General features: G+C 37.9%; 1 long non-coding RNA gene across 2 annotated transcripts in view; it reads left to right on the top strand.

Moving 5' to 3' along the window:
- LOC139990803 (uncharacterized) overlaps positions 1 to 27,620 on the top strand; it is a 172,244-nt gene that overhangs the window by 111,225 nt on the left and 33,399 nt on the right. Inside the window, exons 3-4 of one of the 2 annotated variants that reach the window (XR_011800656.1) lie at positions 11,409 to 11,569; positions 20,602 to 20,838. This is a non-coding gene — a long non-coding RNA (uncharacterized lncRNA). Of the gene's footprint in view, positions 1 to 11,408; positions 11,570 to 20,601; positions 20,839 to 27,620 lie in introns of those variants that run through there. The other variant, XR_011800655.1, reaches the window with a different exon arrangement.

The raw sequence follows: 27,620 nt of genomic DNA, 5'->3' as shown, positions 1-27,620 counted from the left end.
TTTTTCCACATTAAGTGCATGTTTCACCCTTCTTTATAAAATTACCCCAATAAATCTATCTTATCTACATCCTGAAATAAACACTCTCTGAAGTCTCCTCTAAGAATCATCGAAACCCATCAAAAACTATCAAAATCCTGAAAACCACGTTTCTCCACGAATCCTGCTCATGATTGAAGAAAAGAAAAAGGGTGGAACAGCGGTGGTGGTGTTCGGTATACCAGTTCCCTCGAATTCCATGGTTACGAGGAACGAAGCAGCGAGTAAGGCAAAGTAAATTCGCCGTCGAATTTTACGTTGGGCCACATGTGATTCCGAATATGGTCAGCTGGCAGGAAGAGGGAGGGTTGGCGGCGGAGGCAGGGAAGGGTGGACTCAGGGAGTGGCCGTTCGAAAGAGGCAGGAACATCACTAAAGTGTCAGCGGCATCACAATTCGCGAGGAGCAAAAGAGCGCTTGTTAGCGGTGCCCGGCCGGCAAAAAAGGTAGCCCGAGCCTTGACGAGCAAATAAAAGTCCCTTCCACGGCCCCCTGCACGCGTCTTTCCCGCGTGGAGGGGGCCATGGGGCCCTCGTAGGACCTGCATGGCCCCTTACGGGAACAAAAGATGCCGCGTTTCGCCCGCTTTTCAAAATAGATCGCGTCTGTTGAATATTGTGGAGTAGGTGAACGCGGTTGTTTAAGTTGTATTCGGTTGCATTTAGTTGCATTTGGTTATAGTATATTGTACTAGATTTCAGTAGGGTTCTACGTTTGTTGAAAAATTTGGTCAGCCAATGTGTATACAAAATACACAAGTATCAAATTTAACAAAATGAATACTAGTAGTAAATCCAAAAATTTTGCCATGTACGTACAAAGATATCTAATTTGACGAAATGAAACCCTAATAATAAATCCAAGAATTCTATATTATCAAGAAGTCCTACCAAACGTCTTAAAAAAACAAATAACTGTAATTTCAATCTGACAATCTCACCATTCTCCATTATATATACATAAGGTTGAAAAATATCTAATTTGATGAAAAATCCAAAACCCAATTAATAAATCTAAAAATTCTCTTACATTACATACGTCAACAAATCCTATCAAACGCCCCATGAAAACAAATAGCATGAATTTCAATCTAATTTCATCAAACGAATTCCTAATAACAAATTTAAAGCTTCCCCTAAATCATCAAAAACTCATATCGAACTCCGGAAAGAAACGAACACCTGCACTTTCGACTCAACAATTCTCCACCAATGCCACAGCTGTCCATTTTAAAACTCCAAATATTTCCAAGAATCCAGCTCGTAAAGTCACAAAACTTGCGCTGGTCTCCGCTCGCGGAGAACCGGTACACACACCCCCAAAGTGCGTCCGAAGTACGAAAGTGGTTTTGGTCCACCCCAAGGGAATTTCCATAGGAGTGAGGAGGGGGCCGGTTCCGCGGGAACAAAAGGTTCCGCCTGCGCACTCATCCCCTTTCAGAATTCCAGGACGAAACCACTTCCTCCTTCCAACGTTTCTTCAGATTCCCCAGGTTTCGACGTCGCGTCGCGATCGCTCTTTGCCCGAAAGCCGACAGCTTCTCCCCGCCGCGATGTTTCGATACAAATTACATGAAGAGGGACACGGAACGGTCCGTAGCATCTCCGCGTAGAAATCGAGCAGGGAATGGGGAAAGACTGATGTTATCATCAGCCCCCATGAACCGGACCCACCTTGCACCACCCCCGTCTCTCTTCGTTTCTTGTCGAGGTATCTTCGCACCAGTTCGCGATTTTCTTGCCAGCGTCCGTCCGATTCTTCGCTCTGGCGTACTCTTGGATAAAATTCTCTGTCTTTTGGATACAAATTGAAAATTTGGATGAGAGTATAGCGAATCGTGGGGCTGTTGAAAGAGAGACGCAGCGTGGATATCGCATTTGAAAGCGTAGTCGTATTCTGGCTTACGATTCAGTTTCTAAATGGGATTGTGATTTAGTACACGTTTTCGTATTTCTGGATGCAGTTGCGTTTTACCTCGTAGACTTGAGTTATCGTAATCGAAGTTACTTTGGCTAAAGATCAGTTCGTTTAATAGAAAATTAGTTTCTGCTAAATTCTTCTTGAGTTGAGTTCTAACTCACGTTTTTTAAAATGTGGTTGCGCTCTAATTTACGTGTACGTTTTTGAATGCAGTTGCATTTCAATCTATAAATTTGAGGTTTCCTATTTATGTAGGTATAGCTGAGCCATCGTAGGGAAAATTCATCATTCGAATAATTGTAGGTGATGTTACGTTTGTAAATATGTTTCAGTAATTGCACCTAAAGTTGCGTGTGCAAATATATGATGCTTCGGTAATTGCGTTTGCGTAAGTTGCGTGTGTAGATATAGTTAAGCAATTGCATTTGAAGTTGCGTGCGCAGATATGGTTGAGTAATTCCATTTGAAATTGCATGTGTTTATACATTATGTGTAGATATATGCATGGCAGAAGATTTATTGCTTACAACCTACTTATAATATAGCTACTGATGTATTTGCACTTGTAACTGCACTTTAATGGCATCTACGCTGTCAATTGCTTTATTTTATCCTTGTCAGAAAAATATTGTACTTTAACTGCAACTGCACCTGTGCTTGCTTTTGCATTTGTGATCGTACGTCAATTGTATCTCGATTTTCATATCACTGTTTAATTGCTGTTTGGTTTAAAAGAAAGTTTCTTTGCGTAAATTCAACTGTTTACCAGGTCCTATGGATTCTATAAGTTTCTGGAAACATGATTAACATAGCCGCAACCTGTTTACCATCTATTCAACGAGCTTATATCTTGTTCCATTTCGAACTTTCCCAACTTTAGCGAACAACCATGCAGAAACTAATTATAACTCCATCTTCGACACAATTACGTCTTCCTATTCTTCGTTGCTCTCTCAAACTATACAACTGCATCTCTAAAACTATCCTGTATAGCATTCTTTGCTTGCTTGCTTATTGGGATCTTTTAGACGCACGAATAGTACGCAAATTTCACTTACTGATATGAAAAATATTGCACAACCCAGATCTTACATTTACGCACAACTCGATGAACCTACTCAACGATAACTGCAAACCATTCACGAATTCATCACCTATAAATTAAATTATTTTCTTAAAATTTAGGAATCATCAATCTCCTTATATTATCAAACCAACGAATCCTTGCTGAACAATAACCAGGATTAATAGAAAATGGTGAATAATACGAAAATTTCGTCGATTGATACGAAAAATGTTCCAGGATAAATACTTAACATCCACGCACAACTGGATAAACCTACTCAACAATAACTATGAACCATCTGAAACCATCTCTGAACAAATTCAGCACGTAGAAATTAAATTATCTTCCCAACCTTTAGAAATCACCTAACGAATCTTTGTTGAACGATAGCCAAAAAGGATGCAGAACGGAAACGTGACCAGTACCATGTTCCTGTGTTCTCCAGCGTGGAGATGAAGCGATTCAGTGAATTACCGCAGAGGAGACAGGTGGCCGGGCACGGGGTTACCGGCGTTGGAAACAGCGAGGCCGCCTCCGTGCATTAGTGACGCCTGTTAGCGGCGATGCCAGCAGGCGCAAGAAACACCATAAAGCCGTGCAAAACGGCCGGGGACGGGGGATTACGAGCCTCTCCGCGCCTTCGCCGACGGCCGACGCTTCTATCTCTCTATCGTTTCGTACCTTTCTCCTGCAAGCCGATACAAGGATCGCTATGTTCACTCGTCGCACCCCTTTAAGTCTCTTCCTTCTCTTGTTAATGATTATAACTAACCCGTACACCCACTCCAGAAGAGAACATACTGTGAATTACAGAAGATCATCTCTCTTCTAAGAGAGCCAATCACCTGGATTTTACATGGTTTTGATTGTTGAAGAGAGTTTGTGTTTAAAGATATTTAGAGCACTGTAAGGAAGATGTTAAAAAATGATTGATGCGAAATTTGGTGATGGTTTTTCATTTAATAGAAGCTGGTAATTCATTCTTTTGAACAATTTTATGGGACTAGCTGCACTCATTCAAGGACAGAAGACAGTGGATTATCAAAGATGATCTCTCTGCTAAGAGGAAAGCTAATTATCTGATAGAAGATTTTGGATGATTTTAATTGTTGCAGAGAGTTTGTGTTTAACGATATTTAGAGCACTGTAAGGAAGATGTTAAAAAATGACTGATGCGAAATTTGGTGGTGGATTTCATTTAATAGGAGCTGGCAAGTCAGTTCTTTTGAACATTTTTGTGGAACTAGCTGCACCCACTCAACAACAGAAGACAGTGGATTATCAAAGATGATCTCTCTGCTAAGAGGACATCTAATTATCTGGTAGGAAATTTTGGATGGTTTTGACTGTTGAAGAGAGTTTGTGTTTAAAGATGTTTAGAGCACTGCAAGGAAGATGTTTAAAAATGATTGATGCGAGATTTGGTGATGATTTTTCATTTAATAGAAGCTGGTAATTCATTCTTTTGAACATTTTTATGGAACTAGCTGCATCTACTCAAGAACAGAAGACACAGTGGATTATCACAGATGATGTCTCTTCTAGGAGACAGCCTAGTTACGTGAATTCTTTGTGAATAATCTTAGGTGATTAGTTCATATTTGAAGATATTTAAGGCTACATTAGGTAGATTTCTGTAAAGGATTGATGTCAGATTTAGGCAGTTTGATGTAACACATGGGTAACTTTCACTATCGCCACTTTTTCATCTTTGCGTTTGTTATCTTCAACTTGCCATCACATTTCCGCCAAATGGTAACGTATTTTGCTCCTTCAAAGGTGCTTTTAAATATCCTGCAAAAATTTTTCAATTTTAAAGAAATCCAACCATTTATTAACACTCTGCTTTGCCCAAATAACTGATCCATGATAGCTCTGAAAGCTACAATGCTCAAACTTCCGAGAACAGGACAAAAAGGAGGAGAAAATTTAATACTCCGCAATCTTCCTGCGATCTAAAATTCAGCAAATTAGACTGGACAGAGTCGAGGTAATCGCGGATCGGAACACAAAGGGCGGCAAACGCGATGCATTCGGTCGCCATTGGATCGGTCGCGCGCGTCCAACGTCGGAACAAGACCGGTGCGTGTCGCACGCTCGTTAGCAGCACGTTCGAACCGCACCAAGAATATTCACGAGGGATCTCCTCTCTCTCGGTCTCTTTCTTGTTTTCTTTCGCTCGGCTAACGAGCGATCCCCACCGTCTAATCTCGCGATCGTTGGGACGTTAAACGCGCGAAACCGACCAACTCCGCGGCGGAAACGTACATCTCGGCCCTGCTACAAGCAAATTGCTGTCCCTCTATTGCCGTATTTGTGCGTCAGGGACGAGTCCCTGAGAGTTTCTTCTCTTTCTGCTTTCGCTGCTTTTGGAGTGGCTCGTCTTTTGCTCGTGTTCGGACCGTGTTGCCGCGCTTTCGACCGTTCCTCCAGGACGCTCTTGCAACGCTCAGGCTCTGTGAGGACCGGAAAGGAACGGACCACGCAGCCTCTGGGGGATCCTGCTTGTTGGTTTGACGTTTCGTGCGTCGAATTTAGCGACATCGTTGATCTTGTGCTGGAAATTCTGATAGCGGCGAGACGTAGATATATATATAGATCTATAAATCTAGGTACAGGTACCTAGATCACCTGGATTTTCGTACGGGGATGATGGAAGTTGAGTTGATTAGAGGGTGGGAAGTTTTGTGAGGATATTTTTGTTTCATGGAATTTTTCATACAATTGAATTAATGTTATTAGGGAAATTCTAGGAGTTAAGAATATTAATGGGATGTTTAAGATAGATATTTAAAATAGAATGGAATAGAATTAGAATTAGAATTGAATTATGTTGTACCAAAAGGAATATCTCTAAGATATGATTATGTTATGTTTAAGTCCAAGTTGAGTTGAGATACATGTTGAACTTACCTTTGCTTTTAATTCTAATTTAGCGAGATTGTTGTTTTGTGGTGAGAATAGAGCACATAACATAAGATACTGTAAATGGAGATGTAATGCTAAAAAAAAAAAAAATGTAAAACGGAGGCAGGGATTGCAAATAAATAAATAATAATAGTAATTATGAGAAACTTGAATATGTTAAATATAGAAAATATCGAAACTCACTTTTTATTATACTTTGAGGGTAAAACAAAATATGCAGATTCCTTAGGTCTCTTTTTTTATCTTATATACAGTAAATACAAAAAGTATTTATCACGGTCTACGCTTCATTTTCATAGTATCAAATTTTTATAATCCTGTGAAATTACTACTAAATGATACGAAATTTAATGTACTTATAATTAATAGGTATACTTTGATATACTATAGTCACTATATATTAATGATTGATCTATTCCACTTTTTCTATGTTTCACAGTTTTATTAGTCAGCCGTACGATTGTCTGTGCAATGTTAACTTCTTGAAAAACAAATAAGTTTCTCCTTATATGTGACCATAAAAGTAACGACTTATTTTTGTTATTTATTCGTTAGTTGTCATCTTTGTAATTTAGGAATATACTAAGAGATGAGATTACAGATTCGTCATTATTTATTCCTATACAGATAAGAGAAGTTAGAAAATAGGATACTATTCACATTGACGAGTAGATGATAAATATGGTCATAAGAGCTTTCAGTAGCTGTTTAGACAGCATATTTTTCGTACTAAATTATAAGGAAGACTACATTACATGTTACTCTTAATCTGATCCCATCTGTAGATCATTCGATGCAAAATATTTAATCAAATGTAAATAAGTATCTAATAAAACCTTGTAATAAATCTGAATTTCTCTCTTACCAATAATTTCAACTCATCCTTCTATTAAAAAACGAAAATAATTACAGAACTACAATTTGCAACTAACTCAATAAGAAATTAAATCATCAATCCTATAGTCTCATCATCTTCACCCTTAAAAAAAACTTTTAAAACGTTACATCCGTTCAAATCTACAAAACGCTTAAACCTTTTACCTCTTCAAAACGATAAATCAATTTAATTACCAAATAAATATATCCAAATCTTCCTGACTACGTAAGAATCGTATAACTTTCCGAGCAGAAGCTTGAAATCGTCATGAGAATTGGTAAACAACGTTGTCATTGGCGTTCACCGATTCACAGTGTTACTTGAAAGAAGGATCGTAAGAGGAGGGAAGAATCGGAGGGAACTTTTCTTGCGTGTCTCGTTTTTCCGTTCCGACCTGAGAACCATTCAGAAGAGGAACACCTGTGCAGGTTCGTGGGCATTCCAGTGTTTCTTAGGTGTAGCTCGTACGAGGCCGTGATGTCATTCCTGGCACGATCGCGCGAACGAATTCGCAAAACCAACGAAAACAGCCGGTAAAAATGTCGACGATGCTGTTCTTCGTTCGTTGCTTCCTTCGGCCTCTTCACATTTTTCTTTCTATTTTGCTAATCCCTCTTTCGGCCTCAACTCTCGTCCTCTTTCTCCGTCTCGCTTTGTCTTGTCTCTTTTTCCCTTTTTGCTATAATTTTGTTCTTCTCGGTTCTCCAATAGAAAACAGACTTTCTAACGAAGCAAAATTGAAAGAAATTTTACGATCTTACAGATGGACGATATATACAATTTAAATAAATTTGTTTATTCATTTTGGAAGCTTGTAGATTTGCAATACAATGTTTCCTCCTCTTAATCCTTTGAATTTATTTATTTATTTCTCTTCTTCTCTGGTAGAAAGTACATTTCTTATGAAACAAATTCCTTACAAGCTTTACGATCGTACGAACTCACGATGTATACATTTTATTTCCTTCTTATTAATTTTCAGCCTCGTCCTTCTTTACTTCTTCTTACAAATTTTATGCTCTTCCAAATTTAACGATACACGATTTTTATTTCGTCATTCTCTGAAAGTCCTAGAAATTCACCAATACCAAATACTTATTTTCATTTTAATCATATTTTCTCATGTCCTCAGCTTCTTCATCTTTTTTATTTCTCTTCTCTCTCTCCCTTTTAGTAGAAAAGAGATTTGCTACGAGAATTAAATTCCAAAAGATGTAAAAATCATCCAAAATTCGTACACAATTTCCACCTTCTCATTAACCTAAAAGTCGTAAAAGTTCGTAATAAGAAGCGTTTGTTGCCATTTCATCTTGATTCAATCCCTTAGTAGCCAGTTGTTAAAGATAGCATAGTTATTATGCAGGGAGGTTTCTTCGGTCTTCCTCTACCGTTGATCATTTCGGCCGCCATTGGTTTACGTCTTCACCGAGTGATATTTAACTTCGTTTAAGTGCATTCAGGGAACGCTCCTTCCAGAGAAACTGCATCACCGCACGCTACAATTACCCGCTCGTTCTTCTCTCTTTTCGGTGTTCCATTAATCTTGGACGTAATAATCGTGCGCGTTATTAAAAAGGCACTTCGCCAAGAGCTTCCATTTCCTTCGTCTTAATACATTTATCTTCGAAACGAAATTACTCGATCTTCGTCCGTTAAATCGTTTACTTTTTATCTCATTGTCATTACTCCCGTTATTTCATTTTTTATTACATCATTACATGCAACACCCCGAATTTTCTCTGTTCGAAGAAAAAAAAAAAAAAAACATTTAAGTACAGCTTTCCTCCGCCTCAATTTTCATCGAATTACCGGGTTAACTCGTTATCCCCGAAATCTATTTCAAATAACACTTTAATATCGCCGATGGTCCCTTCGTGATTGATTATTTTCTCGTTATTCGTTGCTGAGAAAATATTCAACCGATGTATAAGGCATTTTAAACGCAGGCATATTAAACACTAAATTAATCCTGAAACGCACGATTTTTCAAAATATTTTATTATCTCGAAATTGCAAATTGATGCGTAGAAAAATAATTTTAAAAATCTGTGTCTTTGTATTTCTTAATTCGAGGTGGAAAGTTTATTGTCAGATGGCTATGACGGTGAAGCTGCAACGTTTTCACAAAGTTGAAATCGATTGAAACTTGTTGAATTGTAGAAGAAGATATATCGACTCGGTTGATTTTTATTTAGATAAAATGTTTTCATTTTGAAACTAATCCTATTCATTTATAGTTACAACTCTCGAAATTTATTAATATAATTGTTATTTATTAATTTGCCATGATATGCTACAACTTGATATCGTACATACAGTACAGATATCTATTTACTGTGTCTAATAATATAAATAATAATAATAAAAGTAATCTTCAAATCTACCGCCCTTTTCAATCTCTAGAATCTACTAATATTACTAAAATAAGTATCATTGGTTGATACTACTGACAATAAGTTAACATTAGGAAAGCAGAAGAAGCGTAAGTCGCGAAACTTCCCATCCTTCTTCAGTCTCTTCAACATTGCTTCGATTAAATTTCAGGAAACTATCAATTTCTCTAGAAAATTCGAAATTTTCGCCACGTCTCGTTTCTGTCTCTTTCTCCACTAACGCCGCTAGAGAGACAGATACGCTATCTTCGTTCACTTTAAGTCGATTTAAGGGAACCAGAGTCGAGAGTGCGAGGGCCACGTCGAAGAGGATCGTGTCATCCCTCAACGTCAATCGTCCGCGTCGGAGCACGCAAAACGAAGCGACGAAACGATTTGAATGCGTCCCAACCGCGGCATTCCGAAAAGTCTTGGCTGGTTTTGTCCTCGTGTCTCATCCCCTTCCTCGATCGTCAGACGAGAGCATCGTACAATGACGTGTCACCTGTAGGAACGTCGTTTTTTCGACTCGCGAGAAACGAGATAATTAGGATTAAAGTCCGAGTGCTGGCTCTTGTTGACCATTTCGATCTTACAACAGAAGCGAACGTTTTTATTTTTAACGTGCACGATATCGATTGATTACTTGACGATACGTTAAAATTGCGAAGACGTCCCCTTTTTAACGTGTATGATATGAATTAGCCATTTGACATATAGTTGAGCTATTGGAAATTTTTTATATTGATATTAAATAAATATCTTCAGTGCAAGTATAGTTATTCGAATTAATCGTGACATACAGTTTGGTTGGATAATTCAATTTTTTTTTAAACGATCTTAAGGATTGTTTGTTCTCAACTGTTTTATAAATATCATTGTTAAACAGGGAAGATAATTATTAATTATTTTCATTCTTGTTTTTTCATTATTTTCTGAAGAAAACGATCGCCAAATTTTCCATTAGTATATTACAACTGTAAAATGAAATAACACAGAGATACGGTAGAACTTAAAGAATACAGGTTTGACTAAAACATCCCAAAATTCAATTTTCCGCCAAATTTGATAAAAGCAACCAATAACAGAGAGGAAGATGATACAAACTGGATCGAATACGAAGAAAACCTTAATCTAAGCAGACTACGATATACAATATACAAATAATGTACATTTAGAAACAAATTAACTCGAAAAATAGTTTATCCATATGTATATTAAACAAGAAAGCCGTATCTTCGTTGAAACTGAAGATACAACGATTTATATCTCGAACGTGTTAAAAGTCATTTCTTTCAAACCAAATAAGATTTTTAAATTAATTTGGCCAGATAAGGCTATTTAAATTAACACGACAGAATAATCAAAGATGTGTCGTCTGGAGCGTCAAAGCGAGACTACGCGAGATGAGAAAAATAATGGAAGAGTCGCGGAGGATCGCGGGTGAGGATCAAAGGATTCTCAAGGATCGTGCAGATCGTTGCGTTGAGCGAAGAAAATCGAAGACAAATGCCGTACGAATCGCGGACGCTAAAGAGGCGATGTAAACGTAGGCTATTACCGGAATAGCAGTTGCATAGCATTCCAACGAGCCTGTTCGTTTTCTTTTCCGCCGTATGGCCGCGCGGAAATTCCGGCTTTTGCATATCAAGGCGCCGCCACCGTTTAGCCCGCCATTACTCTCGCGAGATCCGGTCAATTCGTTTTCTCTGCCCCCTTAAATTCTCCATCGAAATCCAGCTCGTGCCACCATTTCGACTATCTTCTTTTATTCTCTCGAATGTTTGCTCGTCCATTGGAAATTTCAAACTAACTGTGATCAATAAATTTGCGCGTACAGTACGTCTTGTTTAACTGGAAACGTTCAAACGTATTTGAAAAACGATAAGTTCAGTTATCACAAGGAAAAAGAAACAAATAAAGAAAATTAAAAAAAGAGCAATATTTGTGATATCAGTTTTCTCTACTTTTTCATTTATGCAGTGTCGTTTATGAACGATATCTTGCTCTTGCCTGCTGTTTCATTTATTTACTGAAACCATCAGGAAATAATTACATTAATTGCAACAATTGCTCATTATTATTATTATTATTATTGTTGTTGTTGTTACTATTATTATTATTATTATTCACGGGTATAAAACCCTTTAATATACAATTCGGTTAGAAATCGTTCGTGGGTGACAATATTCTATTAACATTACAGCTGACGGTGGATTGTGAACAGAAAAAAGTCTATCGAATCGCAAGATTTATTGGCGTTTATTACTATGCGGTTAGCGGAGTTAAATTGGCCAAAGGTTCATATGACACCCAGGAAGATTGACTTTAAGACCACCGTTAAAACGAAGAGATCAAAAAGGAGTAGTATCATTTACAACATAGAAATTCTAAAATCCTCGCCCCTACCATCTTTCCATTAAGGGTTCCTCGACTTTAAAGGAAACGTGGGGAAAAAACGCGGCAAAACGTGGCGCAACCCCGTGACAAGAAACCGAACGCACCGTAAAACGTTTGAATCAATCAACAGGTTTCAAAATGGCGCGAAAATCTCGCACCGCGGCGGACGTCGAGCAAAAACCGCGGCCGCTTAAAATCCCATAAAGAAACCGAAGGGGAATCGAATTCGTGGTCGGTCCATCGCTCTCGAGGTTTCTTTCGGGCAGAATTTTTTTGCGCGCTGCTACAAAATGGAAAAGAGAGGATTATTGTGAACTAGTTAAACCTTTCTTCCTCTTCTTCTTTTTCTTCTTCTGCGTCTTCTTCTACGTCTTCTTTTTTCCTCACTGAATGTCGAAGAAAGGATCAGAAGAAGGAGAAGGATGAAAAAGGAGCTGGCCGTTGGCTAGGTTTGCGAATCAGGGCCCAGAGGGGGAGGAATTGATGAAGGAGCGCGACTTGCGCATACCGTGTAAGTGACGCGCATGAATAATTCATTCTAATAAAATAATGCAGCCAACGCGAACCTCCGACCGAGCAAAAACCGCGCTGAATCGCCGATCGCGGACCCATCGTTCCACGCCGAATTCGCACCAATTTCCTCCTAAACTTTCTACTTCTTCTTTTTTCCCTCACAAACGTCGCTTAGTTTTAATAGAAAAATCAGATTTTTGTAAGTTATTTACGGTAATCGTTGTATCTCGAGAATTTTTTGGAGAATTTATTTTTATTCCAGTGATTTTTATTTTATTTTTCCTTTTTTTATATATATATGTATAAGTTTTAACATCTCATTAACTGCATGTGGTTAGTATCGTGGTTAGTACTATTAGCGATGGTAATGTTAACAGAGAAAAATTTGCTAGTTATACTTCGCTAAAAATTTCTTTAACGTATTTGTTGCGAGGGACATTGTATTTAGGACAATTTAAAAGAATGTTTTTGGCGATAATTTGACAGTCGCAAATGTGGCAGATTTTTTATTTTTGTTCTAAGTTCGAACCGTGAATAGAGGTGTATTACAACTACATGTATATGAGAGCGTAGATATACTGCTAACTTTCACATAATTTTTTTAGGTGAATGAAAAAATGATGGAATATATATAAAGTAATTTATATTGTTATAAAGTATATTATATGAAATAACTTGTTTGTTTCTGTCGATAATAAAATGCTCCTATGTAGACACGTAAGTTACAGTCTTAAGAAACAGAAAAATAAACACACAAGAACATGCTATATTTATTATTCATCTTGATAATGATAGATTCTGTATTAAGAGGCAGTTGAATATTTAAACATTGTAAAAACTCTTCATAAATTTTTACTTTATTAGCATCGTATAAAATCGCGTATTCTATTTAGAAATTCCTCTACTTCCAATGTTTCTTAAAGAGTTAAAAATGAAAAAAGAAAGAAGAGATACCTTGGACCTCTTCTCTCTTCACTTCTTAGTCCAATGTCCTTTCATTTTCGTTCGAATAATTTCAACAAGAAACATTAGAATATAAATGTAAATTGCGATGAAGAAGTAAAACGATGAATGAAGTCTAACGAATGATTTTAAAAACAGATGAAATAATAAGAGAAACAATGGATTCTTCGAACAAAGACCCAAATGCAAATTTTCATAGAATATTCCGGTTAGTGACGTGAACAATAATGTGCGGGATACTTTCAACCGTGACACGATTCCTCATTGCAGTTTCTCAACGTGTTCTAGATTCTGAGCAGGAGAACGCTATCCTGAATACTAGGTATACTACGAGTGACAACCTGGCCGGTGCATCGAGAAAATCGCGTTGACAAATAGAACTTTATGGTCCGGTTCGCTGTATTTATTGCCGATCGGGAACGAAAAATACGATCGTCGGAGGTTAACATGTAAATTTATTGCGTTATTCGCTCTGCTCTCATTTTTTTATGCTATTTGAATTTTAATCTCTTTGGAAAAATAGTAGAACGGTTAAAGGAATGCGTTAAACCTGCTAGTTAAAACAACAGTGGCTAGAAACTTGCAAGTGAGCTAATGTTAAAACAAATGGAATTTTACTTTACCTTTTCTCTCTGTTTCTTCTTTTTCTAATATTTTATATATATATATTTTTTTGTAATTTATTATATTTATATATGTTAGTGTGTGTTAATAAATACCGTTATTGTAAATTTTCAATAAAATTTTCCCTTCATTTAACAGTCTATATAGAGCAAGAACTAGAGAACTTCGTGTAGGAAATCTGTTTCAAGGAGCCTCTCAGGGGCTAGCAATTCATACAAATGGAATTCGTATAATGGTAGTTCACTGATAATCTCCAGTTCTCCACAATTTCATTCAGTTTGGAAACGAACGATATAATAAACAGTTCTAAGGATTTTTATGCAATCTTCTATGAATTAGCCAAGGGTCTTCTAAAGACGAAGTAACATTACCCAGAAGAATCCAAAGAAGAAGAAGAAGAAGAAAGATTTAACCGACGGCAAGTCCACCATCTGCTGTATAAATTGTATAATAAATTTGCCAAGAACCTTTTAAAAACAAACCAACACTACACACGACGATCTAGTGAAGTTAATCCAGAGGAAACTAAAAAAAGTGAGAGAAGTTTGGCCCAGTCTAGAAGAAACTAAAGAAAGTGGCACGGATACTACACGCGGATACAGATAACGCAAGTCTGCCATCCACAAATCCATGGAAATTATACAATAAATTAGACAAGAACCTCCTAGAAGCAACTAAGTAGGTAAACCAATAGTAACCGGAACAATGTAAAGAAGCTGATCCAAAAGAAACTAAAGGAAGTGACACAAATTTGCCCCAGTACAGGTCCTCCGTCTATAAATCCATGTAAATTGATTTTTTCCTCCCATCACCGGAAGCAACATGGAAAAAGTAACAGAAAAAGACGAAGAAAGAAGAGGGGAAAAAAAGCGAAATAAGCCATCCCATTTCCCGGACTCGATTCGCCATAAAGATTTTTACCGGCAACGTAACGGGGACGCTGGCCAAAGGGAAAATAGAATCGTCGTTGGGTTTCGGTTGTCGATGCTTTCAATTCCCGCGACGCGATCGCGAGTAACAGGACGAGAAAGGGTGCGGAAGGGGAAAGGGAGGAAGAAAAGAAACGCAACGAGGTGTTGTGTGTGAGAGGGGTTTTCGCTGGAAGAGAATCGAGAACGAGAGGATGTCCGCTTGGGGACACATTCAATCGTTTGGCGGCAAACGCTTTCAAGATGGCGAGACCTCGGCCACAGGCCTCTCTAATCGATAGATCGCGACTGGCCAGCTAGAGATTTATAGATTCCTGGGGACGTCCTGCCGCGAAATTGTCTTGTTTATCGACGGCCTCTGTTACAGAACCTTCAGGGCCGGCAACAGAAATCGGTTACAACAATTTCCTTCGATTGTCGAGGGCGGGCGTGAAACTTACGTTTGGATTAGTCCAGTTACTGGAATTGGAACGATTTCAAACTCACTTTATTGATATCGAATCTGTCGTTCATTCCAGCTGAAGCTGTTTCGATGATTAATATTGAGTTGTTTTTCTATTATTTTTTGGTTTTCATATACTAATCTTTCTTCCATAATGGATGATTTCTTCCTGGATAAACACGAAGATTGTTAATGCTTTAGAAAGGATTACAGTGTAAATAGGGAGTAGAATATCGCGTATAAAGATATTTATCGGAAGCCTTTAGTGATAGGAATTTTTCGTAGGACCAGGAAGAACAAATTGTTGAGAAGAAGAATATGATAGCTTCTGAATTTTTAACGAAATTGAACCTTTTGTAAATAGATCCATAACGTTTATATTTTTCATTACACAAATCTACAGAATTTTTACCAAACGACGATATTTTTACAAATTGTCATTCATTTTACATTCTTTACATATTATAAACCTTCCTGTAATAAAATCGAAACTTCACCAGGTGGACTTCAATTTTCTTCAAACTGACAATATCTTGAGACGAATAACTACTCGCTGTTATTTTATATAAATTCTGCTTAATCAAACCAAGATTCTTGCCCCCATGACCACCAGTTTTAATCTACAGATCCAACAAGAACGAGAACGAAAGAAATAAAGAATCCAATCGTCACTTTTGCCAGTCGTAAGCAAGCAAGCACAAAACTTTTGACGAAGAAGTGCCAAAAACTCGTTCACACCCCCAAGAAGATGAGGAAGAATGGATGGTGATAAACTGCAACGATTCTCGGTCGAAAATAAAAACTGGTGAATAAATTCGAGGGACGTGCCTCGAGTTCGCCATTTCACAATAACGATACTAATTAAATAACCGATGGCTGCCGGCCTTAAAAGAAGCCTGTGCTCGTTTGACCTTGGGAATGGCGGAGGTACCATGGGGCACGCAGCAATCTCCGATTTACCGATAACAATTCTATTTTCCAGTGGCGGGATAAAAATCTTTATGGCGAATCGAGCCCCGGAAAATGGAATCCCCTACACCGTATACCGTTTTTCCGCTCAACAACGTTTCACCCTACTCCTTTCAACCCTTGTTTCCAGACTTTCGACCGAAAGAAGCTTTGTTCCATTCGTTACTCTTTGTTTCTTGCTATTTCGTTGTTTTCAAGAGATTTTGAACCGTCAACTGTTTGGTTATTAAACAAGTGACGATGATACGAAGAGTCGAAGAAATTGCATTTTCCTTCGACAAGTTCCATTATTTTAACATGCACTACATTTTAAAAGTGAGACGTTTCAAAATTAAATATTGGAGTATCTTCCACGAAGGACATAAACAATTCTTAATGAAATCGCTAGTATCAACATAATAGAATATACATATACGTAATCACATACATATTGAAAAAATATTCCTTCACTCTCAGAAAACCCTCAGCTCCTTTTTTGCAAGAAAAAAATCTTCTTCGAGTCGTTCAGATTCACAAATATCTTTTGAACGATAAAATCCTCACGCACGAGCTTTCTTCGCTATTTATCAAACTCCTCGGCCACGAGAATCCCTCGATTATTAAAAAAATCCGAAAAATCCCAAATCAAGAACATCCCCTAATTTCCAGGCAAACTGCCATTTCAAACACCAGACATCCGATGACAAATATTCACGGGAGCCAAAAGAAATCAAAGTAGATCCAGTGTGCCAAAATCAACGCACAATGAGCTCGCTCCTCGCGCCAAAACTAATTTCGCGACGTCGCAATTTCCCTTAGAACAGGTCCCTAACTCAAGCAACCCTTCCTGTTCCTCCCTCTCGTTCCTTTTTCCTCTGCAAAGTCTAACAAATAATCAACCAACACCAACGTCGTTCCAACATTCACCAACCACGCCTAACTCACAATACGTAGATAAACATAGAAGAAAATGAAGAAAAAGAGGGGATGAAACGGGCCAGAAAGCTGGACGAGCTCGAAGCCAGTGGAAGAGGAGGATGGCAAAGCGAGCAGCAAACATTATAATAAATCAGCGCCGGCTCTGACGTGAATGTAAAATTGCCGGAACCGATCTGGTCGTGTATAACACGAGCAGAGGGGAGCTATAAAGAGAAAGAGAAAGAGAGAGAGGGAGAGAGAGATAGCGCGAGGAAGGGCTGGAAGCTCGACTACCGCGGAGGGGGTGCACGACTGGAAACGATGGCCCATTGTGAGAGTTATTTGTCATGCTGCCTACGGATCTATGGGGTTTCGACGATAGCGTACGATCCCGTGGTTCGTTCCTATTGGCCGATTATCGATGGTTATAGCGCTGTGCTAAGCGCCATATGTAAAGAAACCAGAGGCTGGCTGTCCCCTCGATGTTCACGTCTGTCCCTTTCATCCCCCTTTCCGTTCCCCCGTCTTCCTCGTTCGATTTCATCCTTTATACGAGTGTTGGTGTTCTTGTAAGGAAGATGCTACCTGTCGACTACTACGGATAATATTTTTCTTTTTTCTGTAAGGGGAGAGAAGTTGAATCGAAGGGAGGAAACGGTTCTTCCGGTGTTCTGAATCTTTTGATGGTTACGGAGCATGGGGAATGATTTTTCGATCTTTTTGGGAGGAGAAAGCGATGAGAGGTTTGATGGATGATGGAATAGTGATTTGAGAAGATGGCGGGGGTAAGTGGATTTTAGTGAATGAATATCAGAGGTTTTCAAGTATGGGGATGTTTTAGAGAATTTAGTTATCTTCTTGAGGGTGGTTGAGAACTTCAGATTCCGTGATATCGATCTTCTGTTATATTTCTCGGTAAATATATATCGACTGTATTATGCATGTTTTTGAAGATGAGAATCTCTCCTCCATCGTATACCATTAATTTTGATATTCTAACATTTACGTACAGTATTTAGGAAAACCATCTGCACGCCATCATATTTACGCACTAATTGATTAGATCCGAGTACACATATATATTACAAACTAATAATAAATTTGAAAAGATTTCAAGTTCCTATTTCCAAAAGACTTAATATAAATTAGATATCGTACACACGAGTCGAATAAAATTATACAACTAATTGCGAGTAATTAATGTAGGCCCCTTAATATCAAACAAAATAGAAACGCGACACTATGACGAAAAAAATTCACCATCCCTTTTTTAAACCTTCTAATTAACTTACAAACCACGGGACCGATCGATTGAACAAACCAAACCCCTGCTCGAACTCTGCCAAAAAATCCAATCGTTTTCGATTGTCGAGCAAAGAGAAGGGGTAGGAGAACGAGACGAAGGAAAAACAAAGCTGCGCCGAAAAAATTCGCGAGCAGAAAGAAAAAATAAGCGGTCTCGTTTTAATGATCGAATCCCAGCCGGAAATCGAGGCGACGATTTCGATTTCGTCGGCTGGAATCGATTCCGATCGTGTTTCCAATCGTGGCTGTTTGGTTTAAGTTTCGCCCGGCTACCATTCTTTCTCTCTTTTGTTTGTTATTTCGCGCGTGCCGAATTAAAATTCATTCCGGGCCCAGCCCGACGTTTTTGCCACCCCCTTCAACCACCCTCCATCCGTGTCACATTTTTGTCGTTTTTCCATTTTCGCCCCCTCGTTTTTCAACGCTAGTCTCGATACATCGGCGGGACGAAAAAAAAAAAAAAACGTGATAAATTGGTCGAACGATTTCACGCCGGCTCGTTCTTTTTTATTATTATTATTATTGTTTTTTTTTGGTTTAATTTTTTATTCGCCTGAAGGGGAAACGTATTTATTGGGCGATTTTTTTCTGTAGTTTAAATTGCTGCGCTTTGGGAGATTGTTTGTCAAAGCCTTTTTTCATTTTTCATATTGGATGATATTTTTGCTGTTATTTTTTTTTTTCGTTCGGTTTTGTTTTGAAGATAAATTGTGGAGGTTTTATTGAACCCTTCTTGGAGGGCGAAGGAATTGTAGGTTTACCATTCCGAGATTCATAGAAAAATGATTCTTACGAAGTAACTTCTATTAAGATTCTTCGCACACCTACGTATCTATATTACATATTAGCTCTTAGCTAGCATTTATCTAGCTTTTTATAAACCTGAATCCTATATATGTTTAGTGTCCAGCGATAAAAAGAAATCTATCTATAAAAAAACTAGTAAAAAGGAACCAATTAAAATTAAGAAGGGGAAGTATACTTCTTTAAAAAGTGAAGAAAAATATTCAATAAGATCATGGAGAAAAAGAAAAACGAAAGAGATGCAATAAAACGTGAAGAAGAGACATTATAGTCAGAAACGAGGAAAGAAGGAAGCCGACTCCTTGAAAACGAGAAAGAGAGAGATCAAAGAGTCACGCGCCAGGCTGCCATTGAAAAAACGACTCTCTATAGCTGACCAGGCTGATTTACATGAAATTCCAATAAATACCAGAAATTCCTGGTTGATTTAATTAGGCAGCGCGCGGATCGTCTGTATATCCATACAAATGGCGCGAAAATGCGTGTCGAATAGGGACGGGCCCGACTTTCATCGTGGTGAAATTGATGGCAGTTTAGGCGAGCTTAATGAAAACGAGCCTTGTGCGCCGTCCTTGTCCCTTTTTCGTCCTTCTTCGTTCTCTTACACCGGTTCCTTTCACCTTGTTTCGCGATGCTCGTACCCATTCTTCCCGATGGGATTACTGGCTGTATTTATCAGCGTTTCGCCCTGATGGAAGACAAGGCCGCCAATTAGCCGACGGCCAATCGTCGCCTTAAATCACGACTCGTCCGCCAAAGGTCAGCTGGATTAACCCGGCATTAAGTCGAATTAAGTCTGGTTGCCTCGCTCTAGTCTCTCTGTTATTTACTCGGCTCTTCTTTATCACCGCCGTTTTAAAGGTAGTTGTTCGTGTGATGCTTTGATGCTCAGGTAATTTTGGACATTGGGTGGAATCTTGGTAGTTGGATTTGATTTGATTTGCAGACTCGGAATGCGTGTACTTATGTTATTTTGATGTCCACGAACTACGAAGATTTTACCTTCGGGTGATTCGTGAATTATGACGTTACGCGTAGAATCGTGAAATTGTAGAGTTAGCTGAGAGTTCGAAGTGAGTTTGAAGAGAAGTTAAATTGGAGGGATCGAAGAATTATTTAAGAATTATTTCGCTATTGAGATAACTCGGAATTTGAATATCGTAAAAATTAGGAAATTTGATATCGAAGAGATATCTAATGAAATATTGTTAATAGTACAAAATTTGTTGACGCAGTGACATTAAGTATCTGACAAATAGTGACGACTGTTAAGATAATCACTCTGTTCAGTTACAAATTATTTCCATCGTTTCTACCTTTCTAAGGTGTTAATAACCCTATCGCACAGCAGGTTGCGGAATCTCTCTCGATAGCCATCATAAAGTATCTATACAGAAATAGGTATATTAATATGGATAATAAGGATTATGATAATGAGGATTATGATAATAATATGGATTATAAGGATAAATGTAGGTAGCTGTTTCTATAGTTAATTGAGTTTAGGTTAAGTTACGATTATTGTTATTACGTATTTTTTGTTTACGGATAAGTTTTACGATTATTCCTCTGATTTATTTTGCACGTGTAACTGGAAATCGATGTAAATTCGAGAAGCAGGCGGAGATAAAGAATATACAGGGTGCGGCCGAATAACATGTACAAACGGACACGAGGTGATTCCTTATGAAAAAATAAGAACAAAATGTGGGATAAAATTTTTTCATTTAAGACTTAGTTTAGAAGAAAATCGAGTTTGAATATTTATCAAGTATACTTGAACACGATTAATTTCAGATATAATTTCATATAATCTGGAATATGGATAGACATTATAATTTCTCACACAAAAGAGACTCTATTTAAGAATGAAATCACAATAAAACACCCCTCGAATTTACACCACTACAGGCTCTATCAATTTTCTCGAAAATACAAAGCAAAGTGTCCAAGAGGTATCCAGTTTTTGCTGAGGCGGCGAAAGTGTTTGAGCCGAATGTGTTCACCAGCGATTCGACTAGGAGACGAGTTGCATAAAAGCGCAACATTACACCCTCGGGGAGGCTGTGGGAACGCGGCTTGAAGACTTCATTATTTTTGAGGGGAGAAGTGCCCTTTCTCGTTAGGGGATTCCTCGCCCAGGGCGACGCGAGGCCGTCTTGTTAAAATTCTCCGAACTCCATATAACCCGGACCAGGAACCCGTCTTCCTCTTTACCCGCCACCATCTTTCTTCCTCCTCCATCGCTCCTCCGGTTCTCGCGTCTTATTTCGCGGGCCTCTCAGCTATTCCGCCGCCGAAGACTATAAAGCTGACGCCTCAATTTCGCGATAGACGTTGCTCGCGAATCGCGCTGGTAACGATAATTGCAGCAGACAATGGTGGAGATAGTTGGAACCGAGGAGAAAGACGCGATTGGAAATTGTTACGCGTACATATACCGAAAATTTTGCAGAGAATCGAAGAATATTCGTAATGGAATTTTCTTAAGAATTAAGCATTGGGTGTACAAACGAGTAATCCAAATTTTTCAGTGAAACTTAGAGTATTTAAAAAAAAAGTACAGCAAGTTGTTGAATTAGGATCGTTTGTCGTTGCTTTTTATATTTAAGCCATTTATCGGACAAGCGATGAATTCCATTTTTAGACAAGATCCAATCGTCAAGTCATCTTTGTATCTTCATTAATTGCAAATGATGGTCGGATAAGACGTGTTACATCGATCCGAGCAGGTAGCAATCTAAGAGACTAATTTCTAGCGTATAAGATGAATAAGATGAAAGACACCTCAAACGAGACTCGTTGTAACGTTTCACCTTCGTAGAAGCAGTATATAGCCTAACGTTGTCACGCAGCTACTTCACTGAACGTCCTCCTTTGTCAGCGACGATTGGATCCTCCGTAATGGAATTCTTTCGTTGCTTAATAGATGGCTTACAGTTATAAAAAGCGACAAATACTTTGATCGAACAACGCGATATTTTTTTTCTTTTTAGAGAAACTTTTACTCTCGCTGAAAAATTTGAATTATTCATTTGTGTACCTAGTAGGATAGGAAAGTGAGGTAGTGAGGTTTTGAGGAAAAAGTGGTGAAGTTTTTCGATGATTTTGTTGAGAGCCAAGGAAGAAGTAGCTTTGAATGAGAATTTTTGCGATAGTCGAAAAATTTCGTTGGAGGTAGGAGAATATTCGTAACGTGGATTTTTGTTGAGAATCAAAGTCGAATTATAACTGTAAAGTAAAATTTTGTTGAAAGATGTTCCAAGGAATTTAGAAATGATGGTGGACGAACAATCCGTAGAAATTCTACAAAGTTTCTACCTTTATTGATTGAAGAAATATTTGTGAATGAAGAATTTGAAGATTAAAGAACGCGTGCGATTTTCGTTAAATATTGATTTTTCCTTCAAGTATGAAAAACTTGTATTTAGTATTTCTATAAAATTCTAATCTGAACTGAACGTTTGAAAAATAGTCAAATGTCGATATGAACTATTAAAAAAGGATGACAAGTCAGCCAGTTACAATTTTCTCATTGAGGAATTACAGGAACACGTGTCGAACGAATGGGGGATGAAGGGTACGAACGATTTAAAGACGATCGTCTGGTCGGACGTTAATGGCTTTGGTTTTTCTGGTGGCGAGGGTGGCTAACCCCTGGTGAGCCCTTGCTCTGATTGGCCCGGCGTTTAGGGGATGATTCCAGGCGCGATACGGTCGCCGGTTGGCCGGATTTAATTAATCGATCGTACGCATTACCGGCCGACAAATGGTGGGCCGGCGGTTAGATCGTTCGCAGTTAATGTCGCCGATCATTCGTCATGAAGAATAAACAAGTTCCGCCGTGGAGATGGATCTTCTGTCCCGTTACAACCGCGAAATTCGCTCGCGAGAATTTCGCGTAAACTATTTCGTGCAGCTAATTCTGATAAGTTATAATGAAATATTGGAAGGAACTCTGTTTCCTTTTCTTCCACGGAAGAAGACTCGTTGGTTCTTCCATGTGTTCTTTCTTTCGGTGAATTTTTCAACGTTGGTGTAATTGTCTGAAATTTTATAATAATTTTGAGATGAAGTTGAAATTTTGATGATATAAAATGATATAAAAGGAAGTTTAACACGGCGTGGAATTTATTAGAGTAGAGAAGAATTTTTCTATTAAATTTGCAAGATGTTTAGGGTTTGAGATTTTATAGTATAGAAATTCTAGTGAGCGCGAGTTTTTTTTTAAGGATTATTCTTCATTTTATATTTTTGGAAGTCTAATGTGAAGCTAAATTTAATGGAAATAGGGAAAAACTTTTCTGTTGGATCTTCAACATGTCATCATATTTGAAATCTTATACTGATAAAGTATCTTAATTAAATGAATCTTAATTTAGGTAGAATATAAAAATTCTCGAATACCCACGTTCTTCTTTTGTGTTTTATTTAAATCATGAATTTTTAAAATCCAAATTCTGTATTCTCCAATTTGTCTCAAGACCAAATCTTAAAAAATTATTCAATTATCTGCATCTTACTAATCTTTGAATACTCGAAAAAGATCTTGCAATCTTTTGACAGAGTCTTTCATTGAGAGAAGATCGTAGCCATTGTCTCATTCTACTTACTTGCACCTAAAGCTACTTCTCTCTTATTTCCCCTGATCTTCACGCTATTAACAAACGTTATCTATTTGTTTCAAGAATTTAAAAAAGTCACTAATTACAATCCTAATAACAAATGGTGCAAAGAATAAGGTCCAAGAAGTCGTATGTATCTAACATTTTATAACAGTTGTCCATGGAAATCAAATTCCACTTGCTTATGCTTAAAATCGTCTCTCTGTTTTCACCCTAGAGTTTTACGTTATTAACAAGCATCATCTCTTTCGTGAATTAAAAATAATCAATAATTACTACCTTGCATAACAGGAAAACTTCAGAAGCTTTTATTTAATATTTCCTAATAGTCTGCTTTTAAATAAAACTCATTCGAACCAATCAGAATTAATAAATCGGTACAACGATCGCGAAAACATCATGTGTCCTACAAACAACCCCTTAGCCTGGAAAGGAAACGCGTAGAAAAATGGTTCGATCGTGGTGGCGAGGGGTCGCCATCGCGGGAAACGGTATCCAGCATCCGGTAGGAGGACCAGTTGGATGCGGAGAGGGTCGCGGAGGGTTGGCGAGGATGGTTTCATAAGTTATCGATTGAAAGGGAGCCAGGGTGGTAGGAAGAGGGTGTCAGTTTCCATGGCGACCGAACCTGCGCCCTGCGACTTGAACGTTTACCTTAATGCCCGGGAATTACGGGACGTGATTTTCACCCCGGTTTTCTCCTCCCTCTTTCTCCCTTTCTCCTTCGTCGAGGACGCTTTAGGCGATAATGTAATTTTATCTGCGCCCCTGTACCACCCTTCCTTTATGCTCCTCAACGATCTTTCAGAGGCGACTCTATTCTCTCGCCATCGTTTTCATCCCCCTTTCGCGAGTTTCTCTTCCTCCCCCTTGGTGGTTTTAGCACGACGATCCCGGAGACAACGTTTTCTTCGGCAAACAACGTTAGTTCATTGGCCGGCGGCGAGGAATTAATTGGATTCCCGGGAAATTAATTGCGGCAAAAGCCACCCCCGGCTGGAAATTAGAGCCGCGGAGTTTTCGTACCTTCAACGGGAAGCTTTTTCCACTGGAGAAAAAATTCTTGTCTATCGAAGTTAAAGGGGTGGGTTTTCAGAATCGATTGTGTCATTGTTATGTTAAAAAATATTCTTAAAAATTGTCGAATCGCTAACTCCTTGGGAACTGTTGGTCTACGTTTGATTATTATATTGTTTCTACCCTTAATTATTATTCTATTCCCGTAGAAAAAGCACGCGAAAGAAACGAAACACGCGTGTAAGAAAATGTAATTTGTATGAGAGAGGGAGAAGAAATATATTATGTAACGTGTACAGAGAATAAATTAGCAAATTATACATACAAAGAACAAGTTGGTATAGTGGAAGAAAGAAAGGGAAGAGGTAGAAAATAAAATTGTTTATGAAGAAACAAACATGTAGCAAGGGAGCAATTTTCGAAAGAAAATTGGAAGTTTGGCGTGTGTATACATGTGAGAGTAAGAAAAGTCTGATCCAGGCTCGCGTTTCCGTGGATCGTTGCCACGGCCACGACTCACCCCTGACTACGCCAGTGGAACAACGAGCCACCCCCTCGGGGGCTGTGCCAACACAAGCCCGCATTAGCTAACTGCGCCCTGATTCGTCGTCGGATCGATCCGAAAAACGAGGAAACTTAACGCGAATTACGTCACCAACAGGACTCTTAATTCTGGCTAAAACGAAGCGGAAACGGCAGCGATTTTAACGAGAACCGCTTTGTAGGAACGTGGAAATCACAGTAATTTCTTATTTACGTGCTAGCAATTATAGACAGATACGTTTAACGCGTTTCGTTTGTTACGTGTAATTAATGTTAGTGAAATTCGCAAATTTCAGAATTTTACGATTTTGACAGAATTAGAATTTGGAAATTTGGAGATTCAGGATCTCTGATTTTTTATTTCTTTTATAAAGTTAATAGTTTTAGAATTGTAGAACTTTGAAGCTTTGGAAGTTTTGAAATTTAGAATCTGAATATTTAAAGATCAGACAATCTGAAGGTTTGGAAACGTTAGAATTGGGAAATTTAAAGCTTTGAAAATTTGGAAACTTCGGAACCGGAAAAAATGGAATCTTGGTAACTCGAAAATGTTTGTGCTTTGAAATCGTAGAATTTTAAACGGTTGACGAGCTTATTTCTGCATTCTTTAAATTTTGAAACACAATTATCATACAATAAACGAGAGAGAATATTATATGTGTGGTATCATATTACGTAGAATAAATTACAATAGCTGTAAATTATAAATCGCAAGTGGGTGAATTTAGCATATTTTTCCGCAACAATTATTCGCAATTATTCGTAATAAAGATTTTATAAAAGACAGATTGTTAAACTCATAAAATCAACAAAATCACCCTTATTAACCCTCTCAAGCTCATAGATCACAAGTAAAAAGTAAATTAGAGGCGTTTTACATTCCACACTTAATGGTAATTTTCTCAAATTACTATTTACCACGTAGAATTAACAAAGTCACTCGTATCAGGCGTAAATATAGAGAATAAAACGTAAACGACGTAAGTGGAGAAATTTATCTTGCGCAATTATTATTGGTGATAAAAGTTTTATAAAAAAGCAAAGGGTGTATATTATTCTACCTATATTCCACCCTTGATTAACCTATTTTATTAAACTACTATCTAATATACATACAAAATGAACAAAATTACCCCTATCAGCAACAAACATAAAGAATAAATTATACGTGACACATTTTTGCGTAACAATTATTCGTAATAAAGATTTTCTAAAAAAATCCTTTAGCTTAAATTAAGTTAATTTTGCCAAATTAATATGTACAGCGTAAAATTAACTAAATCACCCCTGTTAACACTTCCAGTGCCATAGGTCACGAGCAAATTATCGTGAAATTAGTCGTAAATTAGGTTTCGCCAATTTCGTGGAGAAAAGAGCAATCTTGAATGAGGAGAGTCTTAAATTACGGCCATTTGTATTCTCCGGAGGAATCCACCCCTTGGTGAGCCCTTGAAAAGACAGAGTCTCGATTTCTCGAGTAAGATCGCGTTATCGTTACTATAAAGTTATGTAAATCGTTGGATTACTGGTCCCTGAAAATTGGAAATAGGACATGGCTAAAGGTAGTGTGGTCCTGATAAACTTGCAGGGAGAGCGTCTCGTTGAGCTTCATAGAAAATTACAAGTTGCATGCGAATTTGGTAATATTCGCGGTAACGAAAACTCAAGATACTTCTTAGTTCTTGAAGAATTTTAGAAAATACTAACCATCCTTCTAAATTAGAAATTTGTACAAAGTACAAGTAAAAATACTTTCTCTGTATTAAACAATATATTTTCTTCATCGCGTTATTCTTTAATATTATGTAACGAGAAAAAATTTTACTAAATTAATAATTGCAACATTTTCATCGATACGTAAATGTTAATTATTGTTTTCTTACAATCTAACTGTAATCGGAAACAGTGCAAATACGAGTGCTCCTAAACCTTCGAAATCTTTTCCAAAAGAGTTACTAAAGCTTGATGCACACTAGCAATCACATCAAGTCAGACATAAAGTCAAGGTCATTTAGACGTGATCCAACGAGAACATTCACGGTAGATGGCTCAGCAAGTCAAATGAAAATCTATTGGCCGTGACATCGGTTTGCTAATCAAGAACCCGGTCAACAATCGAAAAGGAACGTGGAGAACGTGAATTGTATTGAATTTGTAGGAAATTACGACGAACTATATGATTTCAGTCACAAATACTACTGTCACACAGTTCAATGATAAAATTATGAAATTATGAATCGAGATAGATTAATGGAATAAAAATAAGACTGCGCCGAGATTTGACTGTTTGTGATCGTTTAGTGTGAATATATTTAGGGTAAAATCCTAGCTTTTGATTGATCCTACTCTGACCATAACTTTGACTGCTAGTGTGAATCGAGCTTAAC

The sequence above is a fragment of the Bombus fervidus genome, chromosome 9 (genome assembly GCF_041682495.2).
Source record: "Bombus fervidus isolate BK054 chromosome 9, iyBomFerv1, whole genome shotgun sequence".
NCBI classification, from domain to species: domain Eukaryota; kingdom Metazoa; phylum Arthropoda; class Insecta; order Hymenoptera; family Apidae; genus Bombus; species Bombus fervidus.
The sequence above is the reverse complement of the archived record's forward strand: the minus strand, read 5'-3'. Positions and strand labels throughout refer to the sequence as shown.